The sequence below is a fragment of the Somniosus microcephalus genome, chromosome 4, assembly GCF_052327205.1.
Source record: "Somniosus microcephalus isolate GS21.2 chromosome 4, FLI_Smic_1.0, whole genome shotgun sequence".
NCBI lineage: Eukaryota > Metazoa > Chordata > Chondrichthyes > Squaliformes > Somniosidae > Somniosus > Somniosus microcephalus.
The window spans coordinates 21842979-21856143 of NC_140990.1; the positions used below are offsets into that span (position 1 = coordinate 21842979).

Here is a 13165-nt window from a genome sequence, read left to right on the forward strand (position 1 = left end):
GTATAGCTTGTGGGAGCCCGTAAAACCCTCCCGCCATAGGACTAACCGCCCTAATGGCTGGTTCAAAGATGGTTATGGTCACGGAATGAGCGTTAATCATGGCCATAAATCCTTCCACCACTTCATACAGTTCCCCAAAGGGAACAGTGTGAAGACACGTATGACGACGACATTGCTAAATAAATAAATGGAATTTAAAAAAATCTTTAAGGGCTTTTAAAAGTCTTTAAATTGCTTTAATTCTGTTTAAAACTACTTCAGATTCTTCAAAATAATGTAAACGTTTTTAAAAGTTTATAAAAGTTACCAAAAGCTTCAAAAAACTTCCAAAAACCTATTTAAACTGCTGCTTTGCATGTAAAAATGCTTAGCAGCTTGGCAGAAACATTGGGGGCGTGTCCTGTTAAACTGAGACCTCAAGGGGCGTGTCTCAGTTGCGCAGCGCGCTGCAGGCTTCGCGCTGGCTGCACGCCTGGGCGGCGTGACGTCAAACGCTGCCCGGGATTCTTCAGATTCAAAATGGAATTCCAGGCGTCCCTGGAGGTGATCGGCAGGCGCGTCGGGTAAGTGCAAATCGGGACCTTGCACGCGCGGCAAGCCCCGTTCACGAATTTCTGGCCCATTATGTTCACCAGTTATTGTTCTCCATTTTCTTTTCTTTTATTCAACATTTAATTGCAGATTAACATTTATTGATAGCACATTCTCTGAGTGCTCTTATTTAGAAAGTGATGTCATTGACCATTCCATTACCAAGCTGAGCCTGTTTTATATATGTGTTTGTGATTGCTTTAATTTTTGCAAGTGCATTCTACAAAGATAAATGATTATCTTCACCAGTTACTTTTCAGCATTTTCTTTTCTTGTATTCAAAATGAAATTGCAGATCATTTAATATTTTAACAATTATTGATAACCCATTCTCTGTGGGCTCTTTTTTAGAAAGTGATGTCACACTGACCATTCCATCACCAAGGTGAGCCTGTCTGTCTGCAGTATTCATTTGGAAAGGGGATTAAATCACACCGAGGATAATGAGCAGCTACCCACCAGTCTCTGTGGTTTATTGTCCAGTGATCACCTCAGCATCACACAGAATCTCCTGATAATTACCTCGAGTGTGTGGTAATTGGTGCAAGTGATGGTAAAAATGAAACTGTACCTATATCTGACATGAGGTGAATAAATCTGTAATTATCTGACTTATTATTCCTCCATTCAGAAAGGAATGAAACTCTTGCTGCTCCCCAGAGAATTCCACACTATTTCTGTTTCCACAATCTTCTATTTCTTGACAAATACCTTCACTGTTTCACCCCAACATCTTCCAGTATTTTTGGACACATACTACCAGGTCTTGCTGATTCCCCCATATTCAGGGCCTTTGCCCTTTAAACGTGGAGATGTATTTTATATTTCACCACTACAGGGAATGAGCAGAGTGTTTATCGCAAGCCTGTGATTTTCCTTCCACTAGTGATATGAAATTGGCCATCGGGGTTGGAGAAATGTAAAAGAGGTGGAATCTCGTTCTCTGCCTGGTATCCGACATGCCCAATATTCAGTGCTATTGAGGTCCATGGAGTGGAATATTGGGCGGGGGTGTATCACGGGCGGTCAATGCCACACCGCCTGTTCTGTGACCCCGGCTCACCGGGTCTGATTTCAGGCCATTCTGGTAAGGTCACATCGGGCACGCCGAGTGGCAGAGGGTCAGAGGTCGCACAGATGTTGCTCTGGCGACCAAGTGACACTGATGATGCTGCATTGTTTGGTGATTATGTGTGGCTGACGAGAAGAAGGAAAGTGGAAAACTGTAATGCAATATACAGGAACGTAGATTTATAGTAACATATTGCTGGGGTAGTGGTGTCACACAGTGCTGTCCAACACTCCCAGGGCAGGTACAGCATGGGTTAGATATAGAGTAAAGCTCCCTCTACATTATCCCATCAAACACTCCCAGGGCATGTACAGCACAGGTTAGATACAGAGTAAAGCTTCCTCTACACTGTCCCGTCAAACACTCCCAGGGCAGGTACAGCACGGGTTAGATACAGAGTAAAGCTCCCTTTACACTGTCCCATCAAACAATCCCAGCTCATTTAATGCACAGGCCACATTTTATATTAAAGCTCCCTCTGCGCAATCCAATCAATTTGGTTCAAGGCCTACGAATAGGGCTGAGGGACAATGACATCTTGTTTTGGGGTAAAGACAATGATCCATTCTTGAGAGGCAAGACAGAAGGTGTAAATAGGAGAGAGAGGCAGAGAGGGAGCGGATACAGGAAATCCCCAGACACACATTGTGATGTCACTATGTACGGTGACTTGTGGGAATCTTTCCCCATTCTGAACATGGATATCATCTTTACTTTATTCTCCTATAACTTAGAGAAATGTCTCAAAAACAATTGTTGCTGGAATCCGTTGAGACATTTGCATTTCTCTCTTTATTTCTGTTCTGTGTTGGTGGGGAAACATTTATTATGTTTCTGTCGCTCAATACTCTAATCTGGGACTTCTATTTCTGTGCATATTTACATAAACGCCTCACTGGTTTCCATGAAGTGTTCATGGCAGCAAAACCAGATCAACAACGTCAATTATTGATTCGTTTCAACTCACAACAAGGGTTTATTTTAAGAATATTGACAGTTGGTACAAAATGAATAGAAATGTGTCGAACAATGATGTTGGCTTCAGTTTTGTTCAATTAAAACAGATGTGATTTGTAACAGAGGAATAAATATTAAAATTAATAATTCAGTTCTGAAAGTTCTGCTGCCGAAATCAGTGGGACATCTCTGAACAGGCTGGTGTTCCACTGGATGTCCATTTAGTGGAAGCTTCAACCCACTGAAACTAAACAAGTTAAAACAGTGAGCAGAGGAGTGTCCTACAATCGCAGTAATGTCGGAGCTTTTAACAAATCGCAACTGGGAATTTAAAATGTTGACATTTAGAAAGAACTTGCATTTATATAGCGCCTTTCACTCCCTCAGGGCATCCCAAAGCACTTTGCAGCCAATGAGAGCTTTGGAAATATAGTCACTGTTGTAAAGTAGGAAATGCTGCAGCCAGTTTGCGCACAGCAAGATCGCACACACAGCAAGGAGATATTGACCAAAATATCTGTGTTTAGTGATTTTGGTTGAGGGATAAATATTAACCAGGATACCGGGGCGAACTCCCGCCTCTTCTTTAAAATAGTGCCATAGGATCCTTTATATTCACTTTTGAGGACAGACGGGGCCTCGGTTTAACGTCTCATCTGAAAGGTGGCTCCTCCGGCAGTGCAGCACTCCCTCAGCACTGCACTGGGAGTGTCGGCCTAGATTATGGGCTCAGGCCTCTCTGGGTTGGGCTTGAACCTATGACCTTCTGACTCAGGCGACAGTGATCCCACTGAGCCAAGGCTGTTAACATATCACAGCTCGTATTTTAATGGCCCAGTAATTCCGGTCCCAACGCGCGAGTACGGACGGTGTACCCACGTGTGAGCCCGTTGGAAGTGCCGGATTTCAGCATGCAAGCGGAGGAGATGTAACACCTGCCCCTATACCTCCCCCCTTCCCACTGTCCAGGGCCCCAAACACCCCTTCCAGGTGAAACAGCGATTTACTTGTACTTCTCGCAATCTAGTATACTGTATTCGCTGCTCACGATGCGGTCTCCTCTACATTGGGGAGACCAAACGCAGATTGGGTGACCGCTTTGCGGAACACCTCCGTTCAGTCCGTAAGGGTGACCCCGAGCTTCCGGTCGCCTGTCATTTTAATTCACCGCTCCATTCCCACTCGGACCTCACCGTCCTTGGCCTCTTGTATTGTTCCACGGAAGCTCAACGTAAACTCGAGGAACAGCACCTCATCTTCCGATTAGGCAGTCTGCAGCCTTCCGGACTCAATATCGAGTTCAACAATTTCAGATCATAAGCTCGGCCATTTCATTTTCTCTTGTAATTGTTCCACTCCTTTCCCCCCCCACCCCTTTCCTTTTGTTTCTCTCTCACACCTGGCAGCTATCTTTTGCCCTGCCAGTACACTTTACACCTAATCCCAGCCTATTACCATCTCGTCTAGCTTCTAATCTCTTCTACTTCTTTTGTTTCTTTTATTCTTTTGTCCGATCGCAGCCCTGCCTCCGATCTAGTTTCTTTTCTTTCCAGTTTTGAAGAAGGGTCCAACCCGAAACGTCAACTCAAATTTCTCTCCACGGATGTTGCCTGACCTGCTGAGTTTTTCCAGCATTTTCTGTTGTTATTTCGGATTTCCAACATCTGCCGTATTTTGCTACCATCTAACTCACGTAACCTCCCTCTCTCTCAGACAGCACCTAACTCACTTAAAACCCTTCTAATTCCAATAACTCTTTGGTGTAAAAGCATTTTAACTTCCCCTCGTTTGTCCCAGCGATAAACCCTCTGCCCATCTCCCTCTTTAGTGAATGTGTGAAACCCAAGTAAGCTCGTGTGTTTTATTCTTTAAAATGAGAATGGAGGTGAATACAATGTTGAGATGAGAAGCCACCGGTGTTGTGGTTCTTGGTGCTGTCAGGGCGAGGCCGCCCTCACCGTCAGGAAGCCTGTTCATGGTGATAACATCAAACTGATGCCTGATTTCATTCTCAGGCAACACAACTTCCTGTTTCTCTGCTGCCGGTTCAAACCGCACATCTCACTTCTGAGCAGAAAATAAATCCAGGGGCCACAATCTGGTGGGAACATCGGACAAGGCGGCCTATATCTGGCACAGAGTCGGTGCAGAGCCACACGTTGTGGTGACATTTACAAATGAGCCTGTTGTTTGTGTTCAGAGTCTCCATTCCCAGCCAGGACTGGCGGTGTCTGTGGATCAGTCCCTGAGCTCCCTCTGATCTCTGAAGCCGGGAGCTGGTAGTTTGAACCCTTTCATTTTATATGAGGACATTGTTCTTTACGCAGCAAGTTGCTGTGATCTGGAATGCACGGCCTGAAAGTGTGGTGGAAGAACATTCAATAATAACTTTCAGAAGGAATTGGATAAATACTTGAAGGGAAAAAATTACTGGGCTATGGGGAAAGAGCGGGAGAGCAGGAATAATTGGAGAACATTACTGGGCTATGGGGAAAGAGCGTGGGACTAATTGGAGAGCATTACTGGGCTATGGGGAAAGAGCGGGGGAGTGGGCCTAATTGGAGAGCATTTCTGGGCTATGGGGAAAGAGCAGGGGAGTGGGACTAATTGGAGAGAATTACTTGGCTATGGAGAAAGAGCGGGGGAGTGGGACTAATTGGAGAGAATTTCTGTGCTATGGGGAAAGAGCGGGGGAGTGGGACTAATTGGAGAACATTACTGGGCTATGGGGAAAGAGTGGGGGAGTGGGACTAATTGGAGAGAATTTCTGTGCAATGGGGAAAGAGCGGGGGAGTGGGACTAATTGGAGAACATTACTGGGCTATGGGGAAAGAGCGGGAGAGTGGGACTAATTGGAGAGAATTACTGGGCTATGGGGAAAGAGCGGGGGAGTGGGACTAATTGGAGAGCAATACTGGGCTACGCGGAAAGAGCAGGGAAGTGGGACTAATTGGAGAGCAATACTGGGCTATGGGGAAAGAGCGGGGGAGTGGGACTAATTGGAGAGCATTACTGGGCTATGGGGAAAGAGCGGGGGAGTGGGACTAATTGGAGACCATTACTGGGCTATGGGGAAAGAGAGGGGGAGTGGGACTAATTGGAGAGTATTACTGAGCTATGGGGAAAGAGCGGGGGAGTGGGACTAATTGGAGAGCATTACTGGGCTATGGGGAAAGAGCGGGGGAGTGGGACTAATTGGAGAGAATTACTGGGCTATGGGGAAAGAGCGGGGGAGTGGGACTAATTGGAGAGCAATACTGGTCTGTGGGGAAAAAGCGGGGGAGTGGGACTAATTGGAGAGAATTGCTGGGCTATGGGGAAAGAGCGGGGGAGTGGGACTAATTGGAGACAATTACTGGGCTTTGGGAAAAGTGCGCGGGAGTGGGACTAATTGGAGTGAATTACTGGGCTATGGGGAAAGAGCGGGGGAGTGGGACTAATTGGAGAGCATTACTGGGCTATGGGGAAAGAGCAGGGGAGTGGGACTAATAGCAGAGCATTACTGGACTATGGGGAAAGAACAGGGGAGTGGGACTAATTGGAGAGCATTACTGGGCTATGGGGAAAGAGCGGGGGAGTGGGACTAATTGGAGAGCATTACTGGGCTATGGGGAAAGAGCGGGGGAGTGGGACTAATTGGAGAGCATTACTGCGCTATGGGGAAAGAGCAGGGGAGTGGGACTAATTGGAGAGCATTACTGGGCTATGGGGAAAGAGCGGGGGAGTGGGACTAATTGGAGAACATTACTGGGATATGGGGAAACAGTGGAGGAGTGGGACTAATTGGAGAGCATTACTGGGCTAAGGGGAAAGAGCGGGGGACTGGGACTAATTGGAGAAAATTACTGGGCTATGGGGAAAGAGCAGGGGAGTGGGACTAATTGGAGAGAATTACTGGGCTATGGGGAAAGAGCAGGGGAGTGGGACTAATTGGACAGCATTACTGGGCTATGGGGAAAGAGCGGGGGAGTGGGACTAATTGGAGAGCATTACTGGGCGATGGGGAAAGAGCGGGGATGTGGGACTAATTGGAGAGCATTACTGGGATATGTGAAAAGAGCGGGGGAGTGGGACTAATTGGAGAGAATTACTGGGTTTTGGGAAAGGTGCGCGGGAGTGCGACTAATTGGAGTGAATTACTGGGCTGTGGGGAAAGAGCGGGGGAGTGGGACTAATTGGAGAGCAATACTGGGCTGTGGGGAAAAAGCGGGGGAGTGGGACTAATTGGAGAGTATTACTGGGCTATGGGGAAACAGCAGGGGAGTGGGACTAATTGGAGAGCATTACTCGGCTATGGGGAAAGAGCGGGGGAGTGGGACTAATTGGAGAGCATTACTCGGCTATGGGGAAAGAGCGGGAGAGTGGGACTAATTGGAGAGCATTACTGGGCTTTGGGGAAAGAGCAGGGGAGTGGGACTAATTGGAGAGAATTACTGGGCTATGGGGAAACAGCAGGGGAGTGGGACTAATTGGAGAGCATTACTGGGCTATGGGGAAAGAGCGGGGGAGTGGGACTAATTGGAGAGCATTACTGGGCTATGGGGAAAGAGCGGGAGAGTGCGACTAATTGGAGAGCATTACTGGGCTATGGGGAAAGAGCGGGGGAGTGGGACTAATTGGAGAGCATTACTGGGCTATGGGGAAAGAGCGGGGGAGTGGGACTAATTGGAGAACATTACTGGGCTATGGGGAAAGAGCGGGGGAGTGGGACTAATTGGAGAGCATTACTGGGCTATGGGGAAAGAGTGGGGGAGTGGGACTAATTGGAGAACATTACTGGGCTATGGGGAAAGAGCGGGGGAGTGGGACTAATTGGAGAACATTATTGGGCTATGGGGAAAGAGCGGGGGAGTGGGACTAATTGGAGAGCATTACTGGGCTATGGGGAAAGAGCGGGAGAGTGCGACTAATTGGAGAGCATTACTGGGCTATGGGGAAAGAGCGGGGGAGTGGGACTAATTGGAGAGCATTACTGGGCTATGGGGAAAGAGCGGGGGAGTGGGACTAATTGGAGAACATTACTGGGCTATGGGGAAAGAGCGGGGGAGTGGGACTAATTGGAGAGCATTACTGGGCTATGGGGAAAGAGTGGGGGAGTGGGACTAATTGGAGAACATTACTGGGCTATGGGGAAAGAGCGGGGGAGTGGGACTAATTGGAGAGCATTACTGGGCTATGGGGAAAGAGCGGGGGAGTGGGACTAATTGGAGAGTATTACTGGGCTATGGGGAAACAGCAGGGGAGTGGGACTAATTGGAGAGCATTACTGGGCTATGGGGAAAGAGCGGGGGAGTGGGACTAATTGGAGAGAATTACTGGGCTATGGGGAAGGAGCGGGGGAGTGGGACTAATTGGTGAGCATTACTGGGCTATGGGGACATAGCTGGGGAGTGGGACTAATTGGAGAGCATTACTGGGCTATGGGGAATGAGCGGGGGAGTGGGACTAATTGGAGAGCATTACTGGGCTATGGGGAAAGAGCGGGGGAGTGGGACTAATAGGAGAGCATTACTGGGATTTGGGGAAAGAGCGGGGGGGTGGGACTAATTGGAGAGCATTACTGGGATTTGGGGAAAGAGCGGGGGAGTGGGACTAATTGGAGAGCATTACTGGGCTATGGGGAAAGAGCGGGGGAGTGGGACTAATTGGAGAGAATTATTGGGCTATGGGGAAAGAGCTGGCGAGTGGGACTAATTGGAGAGAATTACTGGGCTATGGGGAAAGAGCAGGGGAGTGGGACTAATAGCAGAGCATTACTGGGCTATGGGGAAAGAGCAGGGGAGTGGGACTAATTGGAGAGCAGACTAATTGGGGAGCATTACTGGGCTATGGGGAAAAAGCGGGGGAGTGGGACTAATTCGAGAGAATTACTGGGCTATGGGGAAAGAGCGGGGGAGTGGGACTAATTGGAGAGTATTACTGAGCTATGGGTAAAGAGCGGGGGAGTGGGACTAATTGGAGAGAATTACTGGGCTATGGGGAAAGAGCTGGGGAGTGGGACTAATTGGAGAGAATTACTGGGCTATGGGGAAAGAGCTGGGGAGTGGGACCAATTGGAGAGAATTACTGGGCTATGGGGAAAGAGCTGGGGAGTGGGACTAATTGGAGAGAATTACAGGGCTATGGGGAAAGAGCAGGGGAGTGGGACTAATTGGAGAACATTACTGGGCTATGGGGAAAGAGCAGGGGAGTGGGAGTAATAGCAGAGCATTATTGGGCTATGGGGAAAGAGCGGGGGAGTGGGACTAATTGGAGAGCATTACTGGGCTATGGGGAAAGAGCGGGGGAGTGGGACTAATTGGAGACCATTCCTGGGCTATGGAGAAAGAGCGGGGAGTGGGACTAATTGGAGAACATTACTGGGCTATGGGGAAAGAGTGGGGGAGTGGGACCAATTGGAGAGAATTACTGGGCTATGGGGAAAGAGCGGGGGAGTGGGACTAATTGGAGAGCATTACTGGGCTATGGGGAAAGAGCGGGGGAGTGGGACTAATTGGAGAGCATTACTGGGATATGGGGAAAGAGCGGGGGAGTGGGACTAATTGGAGAGCATTACTGGGCTATGGGGAATTGAGCGGGGGAGTGGGACTAATTGGAGAACATTACTGGGCGATGGGGAAAGAGCGGGGCAGTGGGACTAATTGGAGAGCAATACTGGGCTATGGGGAAAGAGCGGGGGAGTGGGACTAATTGGAGAACATTACTGGGCTATGGGGAAAGAGTGGGGGAGTGGGACCAATTGGAGAGAATTACTGGGCTATGGGGAAAGAGCAGGGGAGTGGGACTAATTGGAGAAAATTACTGGGCTATGCGGAAAGAGCGGGGGAGTGGGACTAATTGGAGAGAATTACTGCCCTATGGGGACAGAGCGGGGGAGTGGGATTAATTGGAGAGCATTACTGGGCTATGGGGAAAGAGCGGGGGAGTGGGACTAATTGGAGAGAATTACTGGGCAATGGGGAAAGAGCGGGGGAGTGGGACCAATTGGAGAGAATTACTGGGCTATGGGGAAAGAGCAGGGGAGTGGGACTAATTGGAGAGAATTACTAGGCTATGGGGAAAGAGCGGGGGAGTGGGACCAATTGGAGAGCATTACTGGGCTATGGGGAAAGAGCGGGGGAGTGGCACTAATTGGAGAGAATTACTGGGCTATGGTGAAAGAGCGGGGGAGTGGGACCAATTGGAGAGAATGACTGGGCTATGGGGAAAGAGCGGTGGAGTGGGACTAATTGGCGAGCATTACTGGGCTATGGGGAAAGAGTGGGGGAGTGGGACTAATTGGAGAGAATTACTGGGCTATGGGGAAAGAGCGGGGGAGTGGGACTAATTGGAGAGCATTACTGGGCTATGGGGAAAGAGCGGGGGAGTGGGACTAATTGGAGAGAATTACCGGGCTATGGGGAAAGAGTGGGGGAGTGGGACTAATTGGAGAGAATTACTGGGCTATGGGAAAGAGTGGGGGAGTGGGACTAATTGGAGAGAATTACTGGGCTATGGGGAAAGAGCGGGGGAGTGGGACTAATTGGAGAGAATTACCGGGCTATGGGGAAAGAGCAGGGGAGTGGGACTAATTGGAGAGAATTACCGGGCTATGGGGAAAGAGCGGGGGAGTGGGACTAATTGGAGAACATTACTAGGATATGGGGGAAGAGTGGTGGAGTGGGACTAATTGGAGAGCATTACTGGGCTATGGGGAAAGAGCGGAGCAGTGGGACTAATTGGAGAGCATTACTGGGCTATAGGAAAAGAGCGGGGGAGTGGGACTAATTGGAGAGCATTACTGGGCTACGGGAAAAGAGCGGTGGAGTGGGACTAATTCGAGAGAATTAATGGGCTGTGCGGAAAGAGCTGGGGAGTGGGACTAATTGGAGGGAATTACTGGGCTATGGCGAAAGAGCGGGGGAGTGGGACTAATTGGAGAGCATTACTTGGCTATGGGGAAAGAGCAGGGGAGTGGGACTAATTGGCGAGCATTACTGGGCTATGGGGAAAGAGTGGGGGAGTGGGACTAATTGGAGAGAATTACTGGGGTTTGGGGAAAGACTGGGGGAGTGGGACTAATTGGAGAGAATTGCTGGGCGATGGGGAAAGAGCGTGGGAGTGGGACTAATTGGAGAGAATTACTGGGCTATGGGGAAAGAGCGGGGGAGTGGGGCTAATTGGAGAGAATTGCTGGGCTATGGGAAAGAACAGGGGAGTGGGACTAATTGGCGAGCATTACTGGGCTATGGGGAAAGAGCGGGGGAGTGGGACTAATTCGAGAGAATTACTGGACTATGGGGAAAGAGCAGGGGAGTGGGACTAAATGGAGAACATTACTGGGCTGTGGGGAAAGAGCGGGGGAGTGGGACCAATTTGAGAGGTTTACTGGGCTATGGGGAAAGAGCGGGGGAGTGGGACTAATTGGAGAGCATTACTGGGATATGGGGAAAGAGCGGGGGAGTGGTTCTAATTGGAGAGCATTACTGGGCTATGGGAATTGAGCGGGGGAGTGGGACTAATTGGAGAGAATTACTGGGCTTTGGGGAAAGAGCAGGGGAGTGGGACTAATTGGAGAGCATTACTGGCTATGGGGAAAGAGCGGGGGAGTGGGACGAATTGGAGAGCATTACTGGGCTATGGGAAAGAGCAGGGGAGTGGGACTAATTGGAGAGCATTACTGGGCTATGGGGAAAGAGCCAGGGAGTGGGACTAATTGGAGAGAATTACTGGGCTATGGGAAAGAGCAGGGGAGTGGGACTAATTGGAGAGAATTACTGGGCTTTGGGGAAAGAGCAGGGGAGTGGGACTAATTGGAGAGAATTACTGGGCTATGGGGAAAGAGCGGGAGAGTGGGACTAATTGGAGAGCATTACTGGACTATGGGGAAAGAGCGGGGGAGTGGGACTAATTGGAGAGAATTACTGGGCTATGGGGAAAGAGCGGGGAGTGGGACTAATTGGAGATCATTACTGGGCTATGGGGAAAGAGCGGGGGAGTGGGACTAATTGGAGAGAATTACTGGGCTGTGGGGAAAGAGCGGGGAGTGGGACTAATTGGAGAGAATTACTGGGCTATGGGGAAAGATCGGGGGTGTGGGACTAATTGGAGAACATTACTGGGCTATGGGGAAAGAGCACGGGAGTGGGACTAATTGGAGAGCAATACTGGGCTATGGGGAAAGAGTGGGGGAGTGGGACTAATTGGAGAGCATTACTGGGCTGTGGGGAAAGAGCGGGGCAGTGGGACTAATTGGAGAGCATTACTGGGCTATGGGGAAAGAGCGGGGGAGTGGGACTAATTGGAGAGCAATACTGGGCTATGGGGAAAGAGCGGGGGAGTGGGACTAATTGGAGAGCAATACTGGGCTATGGGGAAAGAGCGGGGGAGTGGGACTAATTGGAGAGCATTACTGGGCTATGGGGAAAGAGCGGGGGAGTGGGACGAATTGGAGAGCAATACTGGGCTATGGGGAAAGAGTGGGGGAGTGGGACTAATTGGAGAGCATTACTGGGCTATGGGGAAAGAGCGGGGCAGTGGGACTAATTGGAGAGCATTACTGGGCTATGGGGAAAGAGCGGGGGAGTGGGATTAATTGGAGAGCATTACTGGGCTATGGGGAAAGAGCGGGGGAGTGGGACTAATTGGAGAGCATTACTGGGCTTTGGGGAAAGAGCAGGGGAGTGGGACTAATTGGAGAGCATTACTGGGCTATAGGGAAAGAGCGGGGGAGTGGGACTAATTGGAGAGCATTACTGGGCTATGGGGAAAGAGCGGGGGAGTGGGACTAATTGGAGAGCATTACTGGGCTATGGGGAAAGAGCGGGGGAGTGGGACTAATTGGAGAGCATTACTGGGCAATGGGAAAAGAGCGGGGGAGTGGGACTAATTCAAGAGAATTACTGGGCTGTGGGGAAAGAGCGGGGGAGTGGGACTAATTGGAGAGCATTACTGGGCTATGGGGAAAGAGCGGGGGAGTGGGACTAATTCAAGAGAATTACTGGGCTATGGGGAAAGAGCTGGGGAGTGGGACTAATTGGAGAGAATTACAGGGCTATGGGGAAAGAGCAGGGGAGTGGGACTAATTGGAGAACATTACTGGGCTATGGGGAAAGAGCAGGGGAGTGGGAGTAATAGCAGAGCATTATTGGGCTATGGGGAAAGAGCGGGGGAGTGGGACTAATTGGAGAGCATTACTGGGCTATGGGGAAAGAGCGGGGGAGTGGGACTAATTGGAGACCATTCCTGGGCTATGGAGAAAGAGCGGGGAGTGGGACTAATTGGAGAACATTACTGGGCTATGGGGAAAGAGTGGGGGAGTGGGACCAATTGGAGAGAATTACTGGGCTATGGGGAAAGAGCGGGGGAGTGGGACTAATTGGAGAGCATTACTGGGCTATGGGGAAAGAGCGGGGGAGTGGGACTAATTGGAGAGCATTACTGGGATATGGGGAAAGAGCGGGGGAGTGGGACTAATTGGAGAGCATTACTGGGCTATGGGGAATTGAGCGGGGGAGTGGGACTAATTGGAGAACATTACTGGGCGATGGGGAAAGAGCGGGGCAG

At 49.8% G+C, this 13165-nt stretch overlaps 1 long non-coding RNA gene across 1 annotated transcript; it reads left to right on the forward strand.

Annotated features, from left to right (window-relative positions):
* Positions 1-255: 255 nt before the first annotated feature.
* On the forward strand, positions 256-1202 carry LOC147118401 (uncharacterized). The gene is made up of 2 exons (XR_015077816.1): positions 256-563; positions 943-1202. It is a non-coding gene; the product is annotated as an uncharacterized LOC147118401 (long non-coding RNA).
* The last annotated feature ends 11963 nt before the right edge of the window (positions 1203-13165 follow it).